This window comes from Schistocerca gregaria, chromosome 4 (assembly GCF_023897955.1).
Source record: "Schistocerca gregaria isolate iqSchGreg1 chromosome 4, iqSchGreg1.2, whole genome shotgun sequence".
NCBI classification, from domain to species: Eukaryota; Metazoa; Arthropoda; class Insecta; order Orthoptera; family Acrididae; genus Schistocerca; species Schistocerca gregaria.
In genome coordinates, this window is record NC_064923.1 from 401,441,724 (window position 1) to 401,467,007 (window position 25,284).

Here is a 25,284-nt window from a genome sequence, read left to right on the forward strand (position 1 = left end):
CACTGCCTGCAAAATAAAGACTTACGTCCATCCTATCCAGCAGACCAGCATAGGCTGAGTCCTTTTGCTGCGAATTCCTAGGAAGAGATGGTGGTTGGATGACTTAGGTTAGTGGATGTAGCCCAAGTGGCCTTTCTACCCGCCATTTTCTTAGGTTAGTGGAGATAGTCCAAATGACCTTTTTCTGCCAAAATTTGAACTTCCCGCCATTTTCCGAGGGTGAGGAGGGGGGAGAGGATGGGGTCAGGTCAGTGGATGTAGCCCAATTGACCTATTTTCCCGCCAAAATGTGAACTTCACGCCATGACATCATTGCGACGTTGCCATAACTACTGCCACAATCTTGGATCCGCCATCTTGAATAAATTTGACAACAATGCAGAGTGGGGTGACACGCAGGTTGCCCTACTACTAATGTGTACAGCACAAGAGAAACTTTTATTAAACCTGTTGAGATATACCAGTATTTAATATACACTGACGGAAAAGAAGTCTCAGCGCCAAGAAGGAGTTGTGTGACATAAAAGAGAGTTGGTAGGCGTTTTTCTACATCTGAAATATGTTGTCTATTCCAGTTTCGCGCCAATCGCATAAGAGTGGGACAAGTAGTACCACTATGAGGATACAAATCAGGTTTGCCTTAAATACACGCTGTAACGGTCGTGAGCGTTAGTTACTGAACTGATGTTAGTCAAGAATGCATTTAAAGCGACAAAGACGCCATTATCAGCACCTTATTGTGTTTAAACGATATCATGTAGTAGGGCTACGAGAAGCTGAATGTTCCTTCTGCAGTATTGCAGAAAGACTTGGCAGGAATGTAACAACTGCATATGATTTCCGTCATCAGTGGTCACGAGAATGTACGATCGCAGGAAGACCAGCCTCCAGACACCCAGTTCTTACTACGAGAAGGAAGGCCATCGTGTTTGGCGTATGACTCTGCCGCCTTGTCCTGCATCTGGAGCAGGAATTTGAGCAGCAATAGGCACCACAGTCACACAACGAACTGTTACAAATTGGTTACTTCAAGGACAACTCTGAGCCGGACACCCTGCAGTGAGCATTCCACAAATCCCACCAAGCCAACGCCATTTGCGACTTCAGTGCTGTCAGGCAAGAGCTCATTGGGGGGCAGGGTGACGGTCAATTGTGTTTTCTGATGAAAGCTGTTCTGCCTCGGTGACCGTGATGGCCGTCTGTTGGATAGAAGGAGGCCAGTTGAGGACCTACAGCCAACCCGTCTGTGTGCTAAACACATTGGACCTATACGTAGGGCCGCGATTTTATATGGGAGCTGAAGCACTCTCGTGGTTATGCCATGTGCCCTGACTACATATCTGTATGTCAATCTGGTGATTCGTCCTGTTGTGCTGCCATTCATGAACAGCATTCCAGGGACTGTTTTCCAACAGGATAACACTCGTCCACATACCCCTGATGAAATCCAACATGCTCTACAGAATGGCGACATGTTGGCTTGGCCTATTCGTTCACCAGATCTGTCTCCAGGGGAGCACATATGGGACATCATAGGATAACTCCAACATCATCCACAGCTAGGATTATTTGTTCCTGTACTGACCGACAGGCATGGAACTCCATCCCACAAACTGACATCTGGCACTTGCACAACACAATGCAAACGCGATTGCGTGCTTGCATTCAACATTCTAGCGGTTACATTGGCTATTATTGTGCCAAATTTTAAATCTACAATGGCTTATCTCGTGCTTACATTAACCTGTGATCTTGCAATGTTAATCACTTAAGTATGTTACCGAGAGAGATCTATTCCCGAAATTTCATTACTCTACAGTAATCATTTTTTGGTGTTACAACTGTTCCCATTGCCTTACAGGGTGACAATTATTGAAGTACATGAAATAAATTCGTCATAACTTCTGAACGCTTTGCGTTAGGACGTTCAAACTGCACAGTTGGCCGCGGGGCGTAATGGGAATTAGTATGCGCTGTATGGCTTGGTTTAGTGACGAAGCCCACAGTCATTTGGATGGGTTCAAGTGGTTCAAATGGCTCTGAGCACTATGGGACTTATCTTCTGAGGTCATGAGTCCCCTAGAACCTAGAACTACCTAAAACCTGACTAACCTAAGGACATCACACACATCCATGCCCGAGGCAGGATTCGAACCTGCGACCATAGCGGTTGCGCGGTTCTAGACTGTAGGGCCTACAACCGCTCGGCCACCCCGGCTGGCTGGATGGGTTCGTCAATAAGCAAAACTGGCGCATTTGGAGGACTGAGAATCCACATTTCGCGATCGAGAAGTCTCTTCACCCTCAACGGTGACTGTGGTGTGCAATGTACAGTGACGGAATAATCGGTGCAATATTCCTTGACAGCTCGGTGACTACCGAACGGTACGTAAAAGTTTTGGAAGATGATTTCATCCCCATTATCCAAAGTGACCCTGATTTCGACAAGACATGGTTCATGCAAAACAGAGGTCGACCCCATCGAAGCAGGAGAGTGTTTGATGTGCTGGAGGAGCACTTTAGGGACAGCATTCTGGCTCTGAGGTATCCGTAGTCCACTGGCATGAGGCTCGATAGACCGCCATATTTTCCGAATCTGAACACTCCTTTTTTTGGGGGGGGGGGGGGGGTATGTTACAAGGTGTACTACTGCTGAACTGAAAACAGCCATTCAGGAGGTCATCTAGAGTACCAACGTTCGGACACTTCAGCAGGTCATGCAGAATTTCACTGTTCTTCGCCGCCACATCAACGCCAATGATGGCAGCCATATCGAACATGTCTTAACCTAGATCCGCATATCTATACTGACGTTTACATGTTGAATAAAGTGTGTGCACTCTGTGGTTTGTAACTTATTTACTTTTCTTTTGATATAGTTCAATAATTGTCAACCCGTATCTTCCAGTAATTGATTTTGTATACTGTGCTAGAACATCATAAACCTCACAAACTAAACTCTGAATTTGAAATAAATCCTTTTTTATATTTTACTGTTTCGACACTGTCACATATCAATAGATTTGAGCTGCCGCTCTTAATATCGCAACACCACGAAGTTTATCAAATGAATAAATTATTGTTATTGTGCGGGCACCATACAGTAGCGATGGGTGTTGTTGGCAATTTGTAGATGATGATATCGATTTCATCATCGACGACTAAGCATCGATGGCTGATAATAATTGACCTCAAACCAGTAATGTATTTATATTCATGTTAAAGGATGAATTTATAGAATGGCGTAAAAAGCAACATACAAATACATCTAATATCGTATTTATTAATGAAGAAGTACAGCATTAATTAACATTACATATCCCACAAATTTTTGACTGCAGAATGTTACAATAACGTTTTTAGAGAAATTCCCCCTTGAGCCTATTGCATTGTCAACAGACGGGATCTACTGCTTTTGCAGACAATCTTTCAGAAGCAGACGATGTAGTTAAGCAACGCAAATAACTAAGTACAGTTTTTTTTTGTAGTTTGGACCGTGGATCAATGATAGCGTGTCGCCTGGTCGGATGAATTACGTTTCTTGTTACATCAGGTCTATGGTTGTCTGGATACGGTGTCATTCAGGCGAACAGCTGCTTGAAACATGCACAGCACCACGCAGACCCTCAGAGGCAGGGTTTTGCTACTGGGGAAGAGGAGGGAGAACGACATTCATCTGCGCTTCCGTAGAACCTTTAGTAGTATTAGAAGGCCCCGTGACAGTTGTGGAGTATTGCGGATCACCTGCATCCCATCACGCTTGATATCTTTCCAGACTGAGAGTACATCCTCCAGCAGGATAACGGTAGGTTTCACAAGGTGAGAAGTGTGCTACAGAGTTGTGAGTTGTGACTCGCGATTATGTCTTGATCACCAGTTTTTGTGATCTGAACCAACACTTCTGAGACGCTTTCGGTTGCCAGCTCCATATCCACAAACCAACGGTCCGTAACCTACAGGAATTGTGTGACCTGTGCGTAGACATCTTTTGCCACATGCCTCCTGAAACCTGCCAATGACTTTTCGGATGCATACCACGAAAAGTCGCTGCTGTATTGCGTTCGAAAGGCGAACCCAAACGCTGTTAAGCAAGTTGTCATAGTGTTTTGGCTCATCAGTACAAAAGAAATGAGAGGCAAGAACATATTGAATACGATTACTAGCACCGCCAGTTTCGATCAGAACTAAGTATACGAAAGTAAAGAAGTATCATAACGCCACCCGAGTTGCGATGTTGGGATACGGTGAGAGTGTTTCCACGTACAGACTCCTGGTATTAATTTCATTATGGGCAATTAACAGGTTACAACGTGGAATACTTCTCCGTTTGATGGGAACTTTCAGTATTGTGTCAATTAAGGCATTGTGGAGAATACTCAGGATGTGTACGCTCGGTCTGCAATCGGAAGAAAGCGACGATACAGTGGCTGAAGAAATATGAAACCTTGGAGTGCAGAAGTATAGTAAGAATATGGGTTACAAAAAATAGCGAATTCACATTAAGATTTTCCTCCAGCGACAGAAACGATGTGATGATCTTCAAACAGCGAGCTGTGCTTATAGTTTCCTCCCCAGTATAAGCCAAAGGCTATGATCGAGACCCCCGAGTCTCTCAAACGGAATGACACGGTTCTTGACAGGTCACAGCCTTTACGCTATCTAGTGAGTGTGAAGTGGAAAAAGACAAACTACCATCTGTACGTCAGAAAATTCTCTCTGTGGGTATTCGCTGTATGCCGATGTGGTCGGTATGCTCGGTTGTAACTGAATAGACATAGAAGTCCTTATGTCAGAGATATTGCACTACGAGAGATGACAAATCCTGGACAATATTGGCGGCACCATCTCGAGGAAGACTTGGACAGTGTGACACTTTACCAGTCAACGCCCGTCCGCTCCACTAAGGAAAGTTGCGACGGAAAACCGAGAAGCAACACAGCGAAGGGAGTCGACTTCAACGGCTGTGGTAGACGGACAGCCAACAGCGCACGCTCGGAGAACTTCGCTGCATCACAGCGAAGTGCAGCTGTGGGCATAGCACACGCCACCCAGTGTGCTGCGCGCCGACATAAGAGTTCCTGACCAGCAAAAAGGAAGCTCCCTCGGAAGAGGGGAATCGACCCCTGCCAACAGGGGACACAGGCAGATTCCACTACGGCGTCATCGCAGCACTCAAGGGACCTGCAAGAAGTGCTTACGGGTTGTGGAGTGACGGAATGCCTTGTGGAATCTAGCGTGCAAAAATGTTATTATTACTGTCTGTAATGTAAATTAAATTTCAGTAGTAGTGATAGATATAAATTGTGGTAGTACAGTGGTTCCCAACTCGGAGTAATTACCCACTGAGGGCAAAAATGGAATTTTATGAGGCTTAAAAACTAAACGATTCGATTCTGTTACAGTCACGAAACTAAATTATTTTCAAATTTTGTAAGACTCTAATACTGATAATGTAAGTTATCAATAATTAGTTTTTCTCAATTAGTAGCGGTAGATGTTACAGGGTCCTCAGATACTCCACACCCTACACACATAGGTTGCGCTTTCTCCCGTACATTGTGATGATAAAAGTATGATACATACGTAACAAATGTTAAATATCTCAAGAAAAGTCTTCTCGAAGTTGTAGACAGTATCTGCAGTAGTCCAGAAAATGCTTCATTACTAGCTTCTAAACATACTCGAATTAATTGGCAGCACGAGTCAGTAATAACTACATAACGGCTACTATAGTGCTGTACAAAGTTTTATCATTATTATCATCATTAGAGAGGCTAGACACAAAGCGTTAACAGCCTGAAGTCGTCCAATTTCTGCTAGTTAATAGGTAATCAAGTGATTTACAGTTAGTACAATGGGCACATCTAAACTTCTTTGATTTTAAATGGGGATGCAGTGTGCAGATCAAGCAAGTGCCGCAATGCAGAGGAGTAACGCAGGGGAAGTGCGCTCTGTAACAAGTGTCCACCCTCACTGCGGGCAGTCAGCTTTCTTATCTGAGAAGGAGTTGCGGGTAACACTTGTGATGCACCACGAATGGCTTCATCATTCACTCTAACACACACACACGCACACACACACACACACACACACACACACACACACACACACACACAAAATATCATTTATCTTTCATCTCGTTCCATAAAAAGTCTTTCATTTTATAGTTTAATTAAGTGCTGCAGTTGAAGATAGTGCGGGGTGGGGCGCAACAGACGGCAAGGGGGGGAGGGTTATTAGCTAATGTCTGATTACTCTCAGGTTGTATTATGTTAGTTGCCGATGTACAGAAGACAACATTAACTGTTGATATCAGTAACTTGAACTCCTCCCTAGCTAACAGCCGACAGCCTATCGGTGAACACACACGTGTATGGTTCCGCTCGGCCCGCACGTAGCCAGTTCGAATCCTGATGGCGGAACAAATATGCAGCGCCAGAGTTTCGCCGACAGCGGCAGGAGAGGCGGTGGCGTAAAGTTTCTGGTCCCCAGAATTTTTGCCTGTATTTTGGATTAAATTTCAAATCTTTCTGCAGTGTCTCATAGAGTGAGAATATGTGACACTGTTGATGATCCGTCCGTCGACAGGGGTCATTAAGCTCCGCTGTTAGTGCTATTCACGCTAGTACGCTAGTACACTACTTACAGGCACCAAGCTTCACCCATTCCCTTCTCCCACAATTTTACTACACCAGCATGACACGACACTCAAGAGCTACACTTAATACACGTCTCTTGCACGCCGCATGAAAAGGGTTCATTGTGCATGGAGGAAGAGCAACCTTTTCCTATTAGCCGACGGAATTACCCAGTCAGGTCTCTCAGCCAACAACACCACACGACTCTTTCTTTCTGTAGTAGTTTGAGTAAAAATGAATACTGGGTTTCTTCTTCTCCTTGCGTCGATCCCGCCTTGTACTCACACTCTGGCAATTTAATTTTATTGAACATTGAACTCGGATGCCCTTCCTGTTACCACAGCCCTCGGTTGCCTAAGAGGGGGGGGGGGGGAGGGGGGGAGGGGAATCGTGGTCTTCACACCTCTGTGAAAATTGTGTAAACTGTGTCTAGTCTGTGATCGTATTTGAACTGTTTGCGTATCGAATTTTCTGCCGTGGGGAATAGCCCAGCATTCGTCTAAACGAACGCCCCAAAACCACATGCAGGCTGGCCGTTCTATCAGTCACAGTCGTTGATCCGTCGGACACTTTCGATCTGGGTTTGACTCATTTTCCTGTTTCACTCAGCTAGGGTGCTGCAGGTTACGCTATACGAGCATGTCATGTTCCAGCCTACAATGTTGGAAACAATTAATTACACAATCAGTGGGTACATACACTATGTGATCAAAACTATCCAGACACCCTAAAAGCATACGTTTTACATATTAGGTGCATTGTACTGACACCTAATGCCAGGTACTACATATCAGCGACCTCAGTAGACATCAGACATCGTGAGAGAGCAGAATGGAGCTCTCTGCGGAACTCACGGACTTCGGACGTGGTCAGGTGATCAGGTGACACTTGTGTCATACGTCTGTACGCGCGATTTCCACACTCCTAAACATCTCTAGGTCCACTGCTTCCGATATGATAGTGAAATAGAAACATGAAGGGACACGTACAGCACAAAATCGTACAGGCCGATGTCGTCTGTTGACTGACAGACACCGCTGACAGTTGAATAGGGCCGTAATATGTAATAGGCAGACACACAGGAATTCCAAACTGTATCAGGATCCACTGCAAGTACTATGATAGTTAGGTGGGAGGTGACAAAGCTTGGATTTCATGTCGAGAGTCTGCTCATAATCCACACATCACGCCCGTAAATGCCAAAGACGCCTCTCAGTGTAAAGAGAGTAAACATTGGACGATGGAACAGTGGAAAAACATTGTGTGAAGAATCACGGTACAGAATGCGGTGGTCCGATGGCAGTGTGTGGGTATGGCGAATGCCCGGTGAATGTCATGTGCCAGGGTGTGTAGAGCCAACAGTGAAAATTTGGAGGCAGTGGTGTTATGGTGTGGTGTGGTCGTGTTTTTCATGAAGGGGCTTGCACCGCTTGTTGTTTTGCGTGGCACTATCACAGCACAGGCCTACATTGATGTTTTAAGTACCTTCTTGCTTCCCACTGTTGAAGAGCATTTCAGGAATGGTGACTGCATCTTTCAACCTATACTCAGTGAAGCATTCCGTGAAGAATGGGCTGCCATTCCCCAAGAAACCTTGCAGCACCTGATTGAACGTATGCCTGTGAGACTGGAAGCTGTCATCAAGGCTAAGGGTGGGCCAACACCATATTGAACTCCAGCATTACCGATGGAGTGCGCCACGAACTTGTAAGTCATTTTCAGCCAGGTGTCCGAATAGTACCGATCACATAGGGTATGTGTACAGCCGGGAGTGGGACTCACGCTGCCAGACGTATGGCACGAAGATAAACAGAGTGAGCTACGAGTACACAGTGTGAAGAAGCAGCAATTCTTGAGGGAGTCCAGCTTCTTGCAGTCATTCTTGGGTTCCATCATGCAGTAGAGGTCAGATACGCAAAGTGGTCACATCAGCTCGACCTTGTGCTATAGCAGTCTGCATGTAGAATACGGGTGCATGTTGTGTTCTGTGTAGAGGGAGATGGAGAAGAGACGGAGAACACTCTTTGTTCTCTTTCACATCTCATGCACCAGCTGCAGTAGCCTATCCGGTAACAGGCAACCCTACGGTAAGCACCACACTGGAACAATGTTTCTCCTTCTGACTCTCTCGAAGAAAAGAAGTATCCTCGGAAAATATTGTTCTTTGTTAACGCAATACTTGATGTGTTTCCTTTTGCCACCCACAATGAACACCACAGTGGCTATGAGACCTCACCATGTCTACATTACTTACCAACTAACCAACTGCTCGCCCGCCCGATTGACTGTGCGGTCTAACGCACGGCTTTCTGGGCAGGAAGGAGCGCCTGGTCTCCAGCACGAATCCGCCCGGCGGATTTGTGTCGATGTCCGGTGAACCGGCCAGTCTGTGGATGGTTTTTAGGCGGTTTTCCATCTGCCTCGGCGAATGCGGGCTGGTTCCCCTGATTCCGCCTCAGTTACACTATGTCGGCGATTGCTGCGCAAACAAGTTCTCCACATCCCCGAACACCACCATTACTCTACCACGCAAACGTAGGGGTTACACTCGTCTGGTGTGAGACGATCCATGAGGGGGGGGGGGGGGGGTGCACCAGGGGCTGAACCGCACAATAACCCTGGGTTCGATGTGGGGTGGCAGAGGGGTGAAGTGGACTGCGGTAGTCATCATGGGCTTGTGGACCACTGTGTCTGCGGTGGGGACGGAGCCTCTCCATCGTTTCTGGGTTCCCGGCTAACATACAATACAATACAATACCACCAGCTGCTCAAAGTTCATAGTCCATGCTTCAAGGTTCCAGTTGCAAACTGCCTATATAATGACTTCTACAGGCAGCAAAAAATTGATTCTCATTATTTCATATAATTACTGACCGAATTAAAAAATTTAAAGTGTTGCCACTATCGAAACATTAAGAGGTATAACATTGTGTTTAAGGCCTAACACAATGAGAACAGTTAGTAATGGTGTATAGAATATCTGATGACAGGTATGCAGATACTCCTATAAGGTGTCTGCATTTTTCGGACATTACATAAGCTTCATACATACGATACAGAAAAAAATCCCCAGAAAATAACTCTCTATTGTCAACAGGAAGTAATTATGCCAATCTTATGTAACGAATAACAAAACATATCTACCCTCATAACGACAGGGGCATGCGTAAATGAGATAAAGTGAATGCAGCTTGGAGACCAGCGCACGTGGCTAATGGCGTTGGGAAACCCCAATTAACATTAACAAATGAGGGCCCAGCTGCAGCGCAGACAGAAAATAAGGCGAGCACAACATAATACCTTTTAGAATAAACACAGATGAGACCGTGGATAAATGGCGATACTACATTAATGAGGCTATCGGCGATCCGGGAAAGAAAAATAAGAATTCACCTATCACGAGGAAGCAGTTGGCCGAAGCCGTACTGTGTGACAGTAGAATCGATGTGGGGACAGTAACGTCATATAAAAGCATTCTCAGAATTAAATTAACACACATAGAACTCTCGTCTCACGGCGGGCCACACACATGCATGTGGTAAAATTAGCGAAGATGTTGAGACTCAAACTTCATGTTTCAGAAGTGAGGGCGATACACGTCACGTATCCTGGCGACAAACGTATAGCAGTAGTTTCTATTCCTGCGGGATATTTTTCGGGCTGAGATTTGTGCGCTTCGCTCTATCCCCTAGTGAGTGTGCAATTGCCATTAATTTCGACTAGAGAAAATTTAACATTCTACGGAACGCGGGAAAGTTAAGACTAAATGAATTCAGTCAAGGCGAGAGTAGGGAATTAGCGTTAAGGATGCAACACGGAGACAACGAAGCCGCAGTTTCTGATTGATAATGTACCAACGTGCGTTAGGCGAGATTAAATGCTGAGTCGAGATTTTGTTTACTCCAACCTACGTACGCTTTGAATGTACAAATTCAAGAGTTAATTACTAACATGAGTACATGAGAGTTTTGATTACTTGAAAAGGTAAAGTTCATTGTCCACCAACTTAGCCCATTGCTCAGCTACGACAACGTAGATATAAATATCATCGATGACGGTTTAATTGTTTCATTTTTCATAATACTTTCATATATAGAGATAAAGTTTTAATAATCACATATTCAATGTCTAAATGTTAACTAATTTGTTGAGAGTTGAAAGTAATTAAACCCTATTGTTGTTTATGACTTGAAACTTGAAAGCTTTGACAAATTAAAACGTAGAATGAGGAAGGGAGAGGTTGTGTTATCATTTTAGGATAAATGGTTGGTTGGTTTTGGGGAAGGAGACCAGACAGCGTGGTCATCGGTCTCATCGGATTAGGGAAGGATGGGGAAGGAAGTCGGCCGTGCCCTTTCAGAGGAACCATCCCGGCATTTGCCTGGAGTGATTTAGGGAAATCACAGAAAACCTACATCAGGATGGCCAGACGCGGGATTTAGGATAAATCCCAAACTTGTCATTTCTACTAATTTGGGTATTCTTGTATTGTCACAGCGGCATTTTAATTAATTTTGAGACAGGGGCAAAATTTATACACTACTGTCTATTAAAATTGCTACACCACGAAGACCTGCTACAGACGCGAAATTTAACCGACAGTAAGAAGATGCTGTGATATGCAAAGGGTTAGCGTTTCAGAGCATTCACACAAGGCTGGCGCCGGTGGCGACATCTAAAACATGCTGACATTAGGAAAGTTTCCAACCGATTTCTCATACACAAACAGCAGTTGACCGGCGTTGCCTGATGAAACGTTGTTGTGATGCCTAGTGTACGGAGGAGAAATGCGTACCATCACGTTTCCGACTTTGATAAAGGTCGGATTGTAGCCGATCGCGATTGCAGTTTATCGTATCGCGACATTGCTCCTCGCGTTGGTCGAGATCCAACGACTGTTAGAATATGGAATCGGTGGGCTGTAACGGATCGTGGAGCGACGTCTCGATCCCTGAGTCAACAGTTGGGGTCGTTTTCAAGACAACAACCGTCTGCAAGAACAGTTCGAAGACGTTTGCAGCAGCATGGACTATCAGCTCGGAGACCATGGTGCGATTACCCTTGACTCTGCACCACAGGCAGGAGCGCCTGCGATGGTGTACACAACGACGAACCTGGGTGCACGAATGGCAAAACGTCATTTTTTCGGATGAATCCAGGTTTTGTTTACAGCATCATGATGGTCGCATCCGTGTTTGGCGACATCACGTTGAACGCACATTGGAATCGTGTATTTGTCATCGCCATACTGACATATTACCCGGCGTGATGGTATGGTGTGCCATTGGTTACACGTCTCGGTCACCTCTTGTTCGCATTGACGGAACTGTGAACAGTGGACGTTACATTTCAGGTGTGTTTCGACCTGTGGCTCTACCCCTCATTCAATCCCTGCGAAACCCTACATTTCAGTAGGATAATGCACGACCGCATGTTGAAAGTCCTGTACGGGCCTTTCTGGATACAGAAAATGTTCGACTGCTGCCCTCGGCAGCACATTCTCCAGATCTCTCACCAATTGAAAACGTCTGGTCAATGGTGGCCGAGCAACTGGCTCGTCACAATACGGCAGCCACTACTCTTCATGAACTTTGGTATCGTTTTGAAGCTGCATGGGCAGCTGTACCTGTACACGCCATCCAAGCTCTATTTGTCTCAATGCCCAGGCGTATTAAGGCCGTTATTACGGCCAGAGGTGGTTGTTCTGGGTACTGATTTCTCAGGATCTATGCACCCAAATTGCGTGAAAATGTAATCATATGTCAGTTCCAATAAAATATATTTGTCCAATGAATATCCGTTTATCATCTACATTTCTTCCTGGTGTAGCAATTTTAATGGCCAGTAGTGCAATATGGAACTGGCCACTAGATGTCTTGGGAGTGTTACCTACCAGCAGGAAAGGAGGTGGGAGTACTACGCTGTCTGTGGAGAAACACTGACAGCAGATTGCATTGGTCAGGAGAGCTCAGTGACTTCGTATGTCGACTAGTCATTGGATGTCGCCTGCGTAACAAATCCATCAGAGTCATTTCAACCCTCCTACAGCTGCCCACGTCGACTTTTAGAGGTGAGGCGGTTAAGTGGAGATGGGAAGGAATACAACAATAGCTGAACCAAGACCAGGCTTGTATTAACAGACTGAGATCGCCGAGCATTGCCAAAGGTGGTTGTAAAACATCCAATGAAATCAGTGTAACAAATAAGTTGTGAAATCCAAAGTACTACCTGCAGTCCAGCCAGCACGATGACTGTGCGCAATGTATTGAAAAGAATTGGATTCAGTGGTCGAGCAGCTCTTCATAAGCCACATGTTTCTTTAGTCAGTGTTACTAAACAATTTTTGAGGCGTTGTAAAGTCAATGAACGGTGACTGGAAACAAGTGATTTGTAGAGGTGAATCACTCTGTACCCGACGCTAATCCGATGGAAGAATTTGGGAGTAGCGAATGCCTGGAAAACGTACCTGCCAATACGTGTAGTGCTAAGAGTGAACATTCCTGAAATGGACTGATCTGCCCATGGTTCCGAATTGAACGCAGTGGCACACTTTTGGGTGAGTTAAACGTCGACTTCCTTCCAGATTTCAACGTCGAACATCATTACCTACTCTGGTTTCGGCTCTCGAGGAGGGATGGACTGCCATTCCTGCACTGACGTGCAGGTACCTCATTGAAAGTGTTTCCAGCATATTTCAAGCCGTCATAAAGACGAAGGGTGGACACAGCCCATATTAATATCCAGTACAGGTGCCCAAATACCTCTGATCAGATACTTTAGGCCTATGCCTTGACGCAGCGTAGTTCGCTACGCTCAAATTAGCCCCATCATATTCATCCAATATATGAGAATGAGACCACTTAGCGACATCCAACAAACTTTAAACATAATTTCAAACTTTTTCGTGAGTTTTTATCGCTCACATCCTTAACAGCAAATATGTAAAACATTAACTCATCTGTAAAGTAATCAAAAGTTTGAAGATGTTTTATGCATGGGAGTTCGATTCTTTAAAGAATCGGGAGTTTGCTGGTGTAAACACGAAAATTAACGTTAAATATCCTATATGCACCACAGAGCTACGGACAGACATCGTAGAATGATGCTATTGACTGGTGTGTCAGGTAGTACACTGGCTCTCGTTCCTTTTAACGTCCCCACGATATACGATAATGACTGAAACAGAAGAAATGAATTAACATTTGTTCTGCGGCCTGGTCTCGTACCCAGATCTTCTTGCTTGTTGGGCAAAAATGCTACCTATTACACTACCACAGCCCTATGGCCACCAGTGCTACACGAAATACCCAAGTTGAGTGCCCTCCCCAACACAAACTTCAATTCATACCTTCCGCTTATTTTACCTTACATTGTCACTATTGTCAAGGCTCTCCGGCATTGGAATAGAATCCCAGCGCTGTGCTGGAGAGGCACTCAACTTGCATAGTTCGTGCAGGATGGTGTACCATAGTGCTATGGTAGTGTAATGGTTAGCATTTCTACCTACCAGACAAGAAGATCCAGGTTAGACTCCTGGCTATAGCACAAATTTTAGTTAATTTCTTCTGTTGCAATCATTATCGTAAATAAAGAAGAGACTTGAGTGTCTCAGGGAAAAATGTTTTGTAAGATCTATAAGATCACCTATGGTACAGGACTTTCCCTTTACGTCCAGCGCTGGTGTATCGTAGATAAAGAAGAGACTTCAATGTCTAAGGGAAAAATGTAATCAATCGACAGTAAAGCTCGAACTGGAAGTTTTTGGCCCAATCAGGAATGCTAATACTGCGTTCTTCGTCAGATCTACTTAACGAAGTCGGATAACACTACCCTTTCAAACTGATCTAGACTGTGTCTTTGTGGCATCTCGGTGTTAACTGCAGCTTTTAGAGTGCATTCTGCTCGTAACCAAAGTTCAGACACGACTGGAATTCGGTGGTCTAACGCATTGCTTATCGTGTATTGCATGCCTAATTGAAGCAGGGTGTACTTCTTTCCTAAACAGACAGCACAATTCCGTTTTTGAGGGAATCGTGACGGCCTTTTATAGTAATAGCTCAGTTGAATTTATTCCGTTTGCCTCTTTTGCTGGTTTTTTGACACCTGCGATGGGCGGTTGAGGCCGAATGGCGTGTTTTAGCCGGTTCTCGGTGAGGCTTCCCTGCTCCAGGGCTTCCTCGCCCTGTTGCGCCATAATCCAATACAAAGCCACGGCCGGCCTTGCCCTGCGTAACTCAGCTCATGTAAGCTCAAAGCGTCTCTTTCAGATTTTCTGCAAGCCCATATATAGACGCTTTCACGTGTATCAATATGCGCGTCGAGAAACTATGTTTGTGCTATGTAATTAAGTTTCTTACAAAATCCTGTCTGAACAAAATCATGACATAACTCGATTCTGGTTGTCGTCACAATACTTGACTTTTAGCCCACTACTGCTAGCAGCTCTCTTTATATTCATATAGGATTTTCTTTGGGCCGTGTTGTCACGCTCACAAATCACGTACGCAAATCACGGTCCTGTATCTTTTATTGGTAATTCACCTTGACGCCAGCAGAAAACATAGGAAGATAAACATTTAAGGTCTCGTCAACTTCCTTGTCATTAGCAACGAAATAAAAACTCAAAGAGGAAAGGCAATCGCTCGCGATACTTTCAGAGGAACAACCTAGTCAGTCTATTAACTTCATTTATTATCAAAAACACAATTGGAGAATTCTCCAGCAGAAGGAGATCCTTACTCATTCTTTGTACGAACCGTCTGCATGATGTTGAGGTACTCCCATTGTCATCAAGATCCACAGATATGTCCCTGATAAGATATGTTTGGGACCAGTTCAGACGTCAACTCTGACCCTGCGCGAGTATCCAGGATATACGACACTTGTGAGCTAGCTTGTCGCACGAGAGGATGCAACAGCCATCAACCGAATCAGTGCATGGATGCAGGCCAGAGAGGGTGCTACTTCATACAGATAAGTGGGCCCAAACTGCCCAAGGTCCTTTAAATTTGGCTAGATAATGTAATCACTGAACTAACATTATGTACCCTCTCAACTTATGTTGTTTCGTTTCGTTTCCTCCTCCCATTCTAAGTGGTTTACTTTTTTATTATGAGAGTTTATGATTTAAGATAATTTGTTGTGTCGGGTTAATACATCCCAAAATGGTATACCGGCCTTGGTTACACAGAAAATTATTTTCGAGGGTAGTTTCTCTGCGTATACATATTACTGGTTCGTTGTAAATTTTTCATTTACCGAAGATGAATATGATTACCAAGTTATTGACTGAAGCTGGTACACAAATTTAGAAACGCCGTCTGAGGGGCCAGTTTCTAGAGATATGGTTAGTGGCGACAGGACAAAAATATTTGCTTTTGTTTGTTTGATAAAGTATGGCATTCTCCTTACAGGCTATATAGAAAATACAAATTACTTCTATCACAACATACTACAGCATTAAAGACGAAGAAGTATTACGAATTATATGCCCACAAAATTTATTGTGGTTTTTCTCTGTACATTACGAATAGCGTTAAAGACATTTCTTATTGCTTGCATAACACATATAACGACTATAAGAAACGTCGGACATGTCTACTGCTGGCTTTAGGGCAGGACTGTAGAAGCCGGGAATGATTAGCCTCTACAGCAAATGGAGGATATAGTTGTCAGAGATCAGGAAGCTGGTAGTTCACCATCCTGGACAGGATGGAGTGAATTGATGCTTGGTTGTAGTCCGAAGTTTCGTCGCGAAAATAGCATAGCTAAAACATCCATTTAATGTTCAGTAATGCTAGAGTTGTTAAGTTGCTCGGAGAAGCCAACGCAAGCCATAGTGTAAGGTGTACACGGCAGGTGAGTAGGTGTTGCGGTCAGTATGCTGTCTGTTGTCATTGGAAGCTTGCCATGTCTGTGGCCGATAAAATGATGACGTCAGCAAGGTTATTGATGCTGGACACATGCAGAGGCCCAGTCCTGCGCCCATTTGAACTAAGTGTGGCCTCACAGCTCGGGGTGGAACGCACCACAGCACACAGAATCATTCCTTGGATCCAGTGTGGATGAGACAGTGGTGATGATGATGAGGTCTCATACTCCGAGGAGCGTAGGGGACGATGCGGGAGACCCGCACCGCCGACTAGGCAAGGTCCTACGTGGTTTGCCATTGCATTCCTCCGACCGTAATGATGATGATGAAGACGACACAACAACATCCAGTCATCTCGAGGCAGGGAAAATCCCTGACGCCACCGGGAACCGAACCTGGGACCCCGTGCGCACACAGCAGCAAAGCCTACCCACGACAATGGAGACAGAGAGCAAGGACTTAGCACACACAGCTGACGGTGGCTGAGTAGCTGTAGGGTAGCAGGCCGGCAGCGTGTAAAGTAGGCCGGCAGGAGGCCCACCGATTGGAGGGCGCTAAGTCAGTCTCATCGGCTTCTGTGTGAACAGCAGAGCCGCAGTTAGCAGCAACTGAGTCCAGAAGTGACAGCTAGTTGATTTACGCAGACTCTTACATCAGAATAGATACCTGTCCAGAGCTGGAGGGTGTCAGACTGCGTACTTCTGTCTAGAAATGAGTAGTACGAGAGGCGTTCAGTAAGTAATGCAAGACATTTTTATCTGAAAGCAAATGGTTTCATTCGGGATTCCTATACACCATATTATTCCCCGCCTTTGGCTACAAAACCCTATTCTTCAACATAATCTTCGTTCAACGACAGCCTGACGTCAACTTATTAGGAGGCCCTGTGTGTCCTCATGGTACCAATCTACCGGTCGATGTCAGAGCCAACATCTTGCTGCATCAATAACCTCTCCATCATCCATGTACTGCCTCCCACGGAGTGCATCCTTCACTAGATTAAATTCGTTGCTCTTTATGGTCTTCTGTTAGGTGGTGAGGAACCCAGTGAGCTCACCCTTTGAGCACCTCAACTGGTGGGCGAGTATGTCTGCACTACCAACAGGTACGTCCAGTTGTGCGGCGAGGTGTTTGACTGCGCTCTGTCGATCACCTCAAATGAGAGTGTAAGCACGTTAAAGTACTGAAGGAGTCAAATCTGTGTGTTACCGTCTGGCACACAGCATATCGGACAGGATTGCGCGACTTCGTAACAATGGTGACATACGCATCACCCAATAACTCACCATGGTTTTGTACACTGCCAGGTCTTTGTAGACATTCTACAAGCGTCTACGAATATCTGAGATGCTCTGGTTTTCCGCCAAAAGAAACTCAGCACAGTTCTCCACTTGGAATGCTCCCAAGTTACAGACGTCAGTTTTGAAGGCTACGTATAGCGCCGCCACCCATTGGAACTTCATGAAACTATAGGCGCTGAAGCAGAAATATTCCATGATGTCTCACAACTGATTCCGCATTTTTTTCAACCGAAATCGACCGATAAAAATATGTATTACATTATTTACTAAACGCCCCTCGTATTTATATGGATTTGGCTCGAACCAGTTTTACCAAGGCATCAGTTGACATCATAGCCATGGATCGAACGTGAAGCAATCAGGTCACCAGTGCCACACTAGCTCTACCTTGCGGATGCATCGAAGATATTGAGACTATGGCACCTCAGCTCGGCCAGGGCAAGTGGTAACTGTCCCGACGCCTCGTAAATGGTACTTGCTGTATCAGCACCTATATGACCCGATCTGACCCACTTCCATGGCCTCTTGCAATAGCCATCTCAGTTTTATTCAGCTTCGCTTCTTCAAAAGGTCCAGTCCACCGAACCCTAGATCACGGCAATTCTCTATAGTTTCGGACAAATGTCTTACAGGATGGCAATTTCGTACATTACATTCAGTTTCATTTTACATTAGTTCAGCTTAAACCACAAGGTTCATTGGCTGTATTCTCAATACAAATGATATTTTCTATGATTAGGCCACTGTACATTTCTTGCTTCCTTATAGCGACATGGTTCCTTTAAATCATTTGCCGGTCCGTGTGGCCGAGCGGTTCTAGCCGCTACAGTCTGGAACCACGCGATCGTTACGGTCGCAAGTTCGAATCCTGCCTCGGGCATGGATGTGTATGATGTCCTTAGGTTAGCTAGGTTTATGTAGTTTTAAGTTATAGGGGACTGATGACCACAGAAGTTAAGTCCCATAGTTCTCAGAACCATTTAAACGATTTGAACTTTAAATCGTCACTTACAAATTATTGTATTTACATTACCATTTTCTCTTTACTCGACAAATTCCTCGGCAACCATTTAACGGCAAGTAGTCCCACTAGATTGTTTCCAATGCTCAGCATTTCTCCTTGTTTATCAGGTAGCTTCTCATCTAATTCTACTTAACTACTTGTTAGTTGCTACAGGTACCCCACAGTCCACTGTTAGTTGATGCATTGGAAATTCATAGGATGAGTGGCTTTCTGATTGTGGTAGATGCACGTTACACAGAGCAGAATCAAAACCACAAAAATAACAGAAACCGATTCACTCTGGTCATAATGTTACTGCACTGCCTATCTTGATATTGCCGTATGTGCTGGAACATTCTCTCAGCACTAATATGAAACTTCTGAGACGTTAGAAGCTCATCCAGTGCATAAAAGTAGTCTGGTTTTAGAATGTCATTTAAATAGGTCAGATTCAAATGCTTTTTCCAACTTATACAATGAGGGTTGTTTCATGTTAGTCATGGTTGTTCCAGTGATGGTAGCTGCGAGACGGAAACATAGTGCCTGTTATATCACAAGTTGGACCTTTGATTAACACCTTACTATTTTGCAGTTCGAAGGCCGTCATTCCTTTCAGTTGACGGTATTCGTAACAGTTCACTATCACCATATCTGGAGCGAACACAAATCTAATGCATACCAATCCTTCAGCCGGCCAGAGTGACCGAGCGGTTCTAGGCACTACAGTCTGGAACCGCGCGACCGCTGCGGTCGCAGGTTCGAATCCTGCCTCGGGCCTCGATGTGTGTGATGTCTTTAGGTTAGTTAGGTTTAAGTAGTTCTAAGTTCTAGAGGACTGATGACCTCAGATGTTAAGTCCCATAGTGCTCAGAGCCATCTGAACCAACCAATCCTTCAGATATATAGGACTGGCGTCAGAACATCCCTTTGGCATCACATTGCATCTGCTATCCCCAAGAATAGCTGTAATTTCTTACTTGGGTCTAACGACACTGTCTTCTGTCGGAAAAATGTACAAGACGCTAAATCAATCAATTGGTTCAACTGATCCTAGAACAGCTCATATGACAGCCGCAGTCTTTGGTAGACTCCACATACTTCTTTTAATATTGCTTTCCTTTCAGCTCCGAGACGCAGCCCTTTGAATGTCTCTTTTCATCTCTGTGCCTCGTTTCTTTCTTCTCATGTGCTGTAGGTCCACCTTGGTGTCCACTGTTGCCTGGTTTCACGACATCCTCCTGCCTGGAAAACAGTTATCGTGCTTCAAGTCATTGGTTCCATAGTGTGTCCACTACTTCTCTCATAATTAGGTACGGTCGAAATTAGAATTATTGCACACACCCAGGAAATTCTCGACGGTAACGGCACCTGGAGGAAAGGAATTCGCATTGCTCTCCGTCCTCCACTCACAGGACTAGACGTACATGCTCCATTATTATACCAAGCACCATATTACAACAGCATACTCTGATACACTTACTGAAACGTCTCCATGTGATTGATCTTGGAAAGCAACCTTCAGTTTTGTTAAAATTCATAACGACTCAAATGTTTGGTACGACTATGCCCGGAGAGAAAGATAAACGAGAGAGTGTGTGACATTATAATGGCACTTCTCAGTGTGATTTCAACGCCAAAGGAGAATATCTCTTTTCAGTTTCAAATTTATAATTATGTTCTATGTGTACGTGTGTAATCTATTATCATGTATTCATGTCATATCTTTCCCGTCCCCACTGTCGTCTGCCAGTATGAATGTGTGGGTTGCCTATAGCTGGCATTTCGGGTTTCCTTAGTTGCCAGGAGGTTACTTTGAATGTTAAAGGCAGTCTAGCCAACCTTTGTGTAAAGCTTTGAATACGGCTATCTTGGGTCATAGAGCCATTAGTGACCACTGCTCAGCATCCATTGGGAGATTGGTACAGGTAGAAACCGCTTACGCTCTCTCTGCCTTTCCGGGCTGCTGTGTAGACCCCGGAGACGGGGCAGGTTAGTCTTGCTCTTCCCTAAGATGCCGGTGAGTGAGGATGCTCTCAGTAGTAACTCCATCTGACAAGTTGAAATGTGTAAGAGTTAACCTTGTTTGAGTTTCCGGTAGTCACTCTGTTGTGTGACATTGATAATCATACTGCACCAACACCAACTAATTCAGTCTGGGAACGATGTTAATTTCATTAGCATTCAATTTATTCGATGAAATCTTTTGGGTGACTGCAACCTGGCGTAGTTGAGCGGTGCCGCCACGTGATGCACAGTTTTAGTTAGTATCGTGTATCACGTATGAACGTGTCATGTGTTTTGTGGAATGCTTGTGACGAATTTTATTTAATTTATTGTCCAATTTGTGTTTGTTTCCCACAAACTTGGAAGTCTGTACTTTGCTGTACCACGTGCGTTTCTTTGTAGACCATGAGGCTCCAGTTCCATGCAAACATCTCTCGTGTGCGAATTGAATCTTCTGTTTCATCGCGGAATTCTATGGAATTTCAGCAGTGGGCTTTGTTCTCTGCAATTGATCGTCAAAGCCAGTCATATTCTGACTCAGTGATCTTCACGTGGAGTAGAGGAACTTTCTTCAAAATTCTATCTTTTGTTGTGTGAGTGAACAATGTGAACATGGTGTGTATGATCCTGATAAACTGTAGCAGATTTGTCCCCACGGGTATCGGTTCAGCTGTTGCGTTGTATAATGTACCATGTGTCGAGATTCATGCGCCGGCATTCCAAATAACTGTGTTTTAACTTAACATCTATGTATGTGTTACTTTTAATGAGGAAATAAACGTTAATTATTGCTAAATTCGTTTGCTACTATATCTCACATCGTCTTTCCGCTTCCTAGTCAGGATTCGTAAAAACAGTCAGTTTGCACCTATACGTAATAATGTTTCAATGAAATTTATCATGATTTTAGTATAACCACATATGGATTGATATTTTATTAGATCATCAAATGATCTGTGAGGTGATGCTCTTTAATCAGTTACATTAATTAATATTTAAATTTTTAGACAGCATACTTGTGTGGAGATAACAGAGATTAATTTACTTATAATCAACTATTCAAAATGACAGTCACATCGCATTATTTATTTTGCCGCCAACTGTTTTCAACCCGCGATGGGGTCATCTTCAGGGCAATTTACACTGTAAAGTTATAATATTAGTAAGTAATCATGTAAGTAATCTACAAGCAATTAGTCAAAGTTACATAAATGAACAGAGTTTTATACCCATTTGGTCGCTCGCTGGAGTTGTCACCCTACCTGTGCACGGTTGCTAACTATGCATGGTTGGTTCTCTGCTTAAATAACTGCCAACAACACGTGGGCAGACGGTATATGTCAAGCGCCCCCTGCCTGTGTGGTTGGGACGCTGTCGTCATGGTAGCCGCTTCGTATAAGTCGTCTACTGTAATATCATCTTTGCGCGCCGTTCGTTGTTATGGTAACGGCGTAACATAACGATTCTTCCGCCATGTTGTTGTCAGTCCATATAGTCTTCTGCTGCGGCGTTATCTTTGCACAGCGTGCGTTGTCGTCCTGTGTTCTGGCTGCTATCCATAAAATTTGGTGCCCCGATTTGTACTTACTGTGTCAGTTGTTAACCATTACTCGTGCCACTGTATTCATTTGTTGGTTTGGGATTGCAATCATAAAGTGAAAGCTGGTCTATGATGAATAACACATAGTGATTACCTGCCATTCCTACCATTTCAAATGGCTTGGATGCCCCCCAGTAGCCTTTGTAGCAGTGAGATAGAGGCGACTGGCACATTGTGCACATGGTATGCTGTTCGTCCCATACAGGTCAACATTCTATCTCCTCATACTCCTCAAGTATTGTTCGCCAAACTGTTATCAGTCGTTCTTCACACTTTATGAAATGCTCACACGTGACTTTGTGTTCTTTCAACACTTTCTCCGTCAGATTTGCGGTTACCACAATGCAGGACCCGAACTATGCTGTCCTACATATTAGCCAATTACGTATGGCAAACTGCGACTGTGTCCTGAATAACTGACAGTCCGATTCAGCAGTCTGCATCTTTTACTACTCTGCAAGGCTTCTGCCAAGCAGTTGTATGAACCCATTCTTTCTGCTCATGCCATCCGCATTGCTATGTTTCTTGCTGGGTTTGTGTACAACATCATGATTATATTTGCTTAATTTTAATGTCCAACGAATTAATCTATTCGTCTTTCGGCCCTGAATAACCACTTTAATACCACATGATCTGTTACAACTTTGAATTTCCTATCATACAAGTACACTACTGGCCATTAAAATTGCTACACCACGAAGAAGACATGCTACAGACGCGAAATTTAACTGACAGGAAGAAGATGCTGTGATATGCAAATGATTAGCTTTTCAGGGCATTCACAAAAGGCTGGCGCCGGTGGTGACATCTAAAACGTGCTGACAGGAGGAAAGTTTCCAACCGTTTTCTCATACACAAACAGCAGTTGACCGGCGTTGCCTGGTGAAACGTTGTTGTGATGCCTCGTGTAAGGAGGCGAAATGCGTACCATCACGTTTCCGACTTTGATAAAGTTCGGGTTGTAGTCTATCGCGATTGCGGTTTATCGTATCGCGACATTGCTGCTCGCGTTGGTCGAGATCCAATGACTGTTAGCAGAATATGGAATCGGTGGGTTCGGGAGGGTAATACGGAACGCCGTGCTGGATCCCAACGGCCTCTTATCACTAGCAGTAGAGATGACAGGCATCTTATCCGCATGGCTGTAACGGATCGTGCAGCCACGTCTCGGTCCCTGAGTCAACAGATAGTGACGTTTGCAAGACAACACCATCTGCACGAACAGTTCGACGACATTTGCAGCAGCATGCAGTGTCAGCCCGGAGACCATGGCTGCGGTTACTCTTGAAGCTGCATCATAGATAGGAGCGCCTGCGATGGTGTACTCAACGACGAACCTGGGTGCACGAATGGCAAAACGTCATTTTTTCGGATGAACCCATGTTCTGTTTACAGCATCATGATGGTCGAATCCGTGTTTGGCGACATCGCGGTGAACGCACATTGTAAGCGTGTATTAGTCATCGCCATACTGCCGTATCACCCGGCGTGATGGTATGGTGTGCCATTGGTTACACGTCTCGGTCACCTCTTGTTCGCTTTGACGGCGCTTTGAACAGTGGACGTTACATTTCAGGTGTGTTACTACCCGTGGCTCTACCATTCATTCGATCCCTGCGAAACCCTACATTTCAGCAGGATAATGCATGACCGCATGTTGAAGGTCCTGTACGGGTCTTTCTGGGTACAGAAAATGTTCGACTGCTGCCCTGGGCAGCACATTCTCCAGATCTCTCACCAATTAAAAACGTCTGGTCAATGGTGGCCGAGCAACTGGCTCGTCACAATGCGGCAGTCACTACTCTTGATGAACTTTGGTATCGTGTTGAAGCTGCATGGGCAGCCGTACCTGTACACGCCATCCAAGCTCTGTTTGACTCAATGCCCAGGCGTATCAAGGCCGTTATTACGGCCAGAGGTGGTTGTTCTGGGTACTGATTTATCAGGATCTAGGCTCCCAAATTGCGTAAAAATGTAATCACATGTCAGTTCTAGTACAAAATATTTGTCCAATGAATACCCGTTTATCATCTGCATTTCTTCTTGGTGTAGCAATTTTAAAGGCCAGTAGTGTAATAACGGAAATATCAGCTATAGCACTCAAAATCCCCTTCTCGACGGCCGAGTAATTTCGTTCAGTTCTGTTTAACTGCTTTGGTGCATATGCTTCTGGGTTTCTTTGTCATCCATACCCTAACTTGGACTCCTTTGGTCCTGTTGCTTGTGTCTTTTTCGCACTTTTGAAATATGCAAACTTCCTCACTAAGTCCTCATTTTCCCATATTTAGGCTTAATCACTTCAGAAGGTGATGGCATCGTTCTAATGGATACCGCATTATATAGTGAGAGCCTGACGTTGTTATGCACTTTAGAAATGTACGTAGCTATGACATAGGTCAATCCCAGTTGTGGTAATAACTGCACACTTAATAGCTTAACATTTTGCCGATAGCACAGTGCATGGATTCAGCTCATCCGTTCAATTGAGGGTGGAAGGACTCTTAGCCTCCAGATTCGGAATGGATGGCATAGTTTCCTAATCACCCCAGATGTGAAGATACTGCCTCTTTCACTTCTCAAATGCAGTATGACAGTTGGTTGTCCCCTGGAATTTTATGATATTTTTTTACCAAAAGTATTAATGGTCTAGCAATTTCAGCAAACCCTTTCACATGTTTTCTGTAATAATCACATAGACCTAAAAATTATTGGAGTTGTTTCACAGTTTGTGATCGTAAGAAATCGCGGACAGTACTTATCAACCTGTCGACTCAAAGTGAAACTTTTGAATACTTACCATTAAGTGAGCCAATGCAATACGAAGTTGATTCCGCCATCAGGGGGGCGGAAGGTGGCCAGTTGTATCA

General features: G+C 44.5%; 1 protein-coding gene across 1 annotated transcript in view; it reads right to left on the reverse strand.

The window, feature by feature from the left end:
* The window catches only part of LOC126267747 (tripartite motif-containing protein 45), a 151,173-nt gene that overhangs the window by 85,177 nt on the left and 40,712 nt on the right, over nucleotides 1–25,284 (reverse strand). The gene's annotated exons all lie outside the window — the stretch shown is intronic.